General features: G+C 25.1%; 1 protein-coding gene across 1 annotated transcript in view; it reads right to left on the reverse strand.

Moving 5' to 3' along the window:
* LOC140920778 (uncharacterized) overlaps positions 1 to 271 on the reverse strand; it is a 21,966-nt gene that overhangs the window by 562 nt on the left and 21,133 nt on the right.

A 271-nucleotide genomic window follows, 5' to 3' on the forward strand; every position in this document is an offset into this window, starting at 1 on the left:
AATGTGGTCTCAGTTTTCTAAGACAACCATTGTAACGATCGTGGTCGAGGCGAGAAGAAGGAAGAGGAAATGGTTGTTGGCGGCGGTGTATACGGAGAAGAAGGAAGAGGTTCTGGTCTTGTTGTTACTATTTTTCTTTCTTCCTTTATTATTATTATTATTGTTATTATTATTATTATTATTATTATTATTATTATTATTATTATTATTATTATCATTATTATTATTATTATTAATAAATACTATTATTACTATTATTATTATTATTATT

The sequence above is a fragment of the Cicer arietinum genome, chromosome 6 (assembly GCF_000331145.2).
Source record: "Cicer arietinum cultivar CDC Frontier isolate Library 1 chromosome 6, Cicar.CDCFrontier_v2.0, whole genome shotgun sequence".
In the NCBI taxonomy this organism is placed as follows: domain Eukaryota; kingdom Viridiplantae; phylum Streptophyta; class Magnoliopsida; order Fabales; family Fabaceae; genus Cicer; species Cicer arietinum.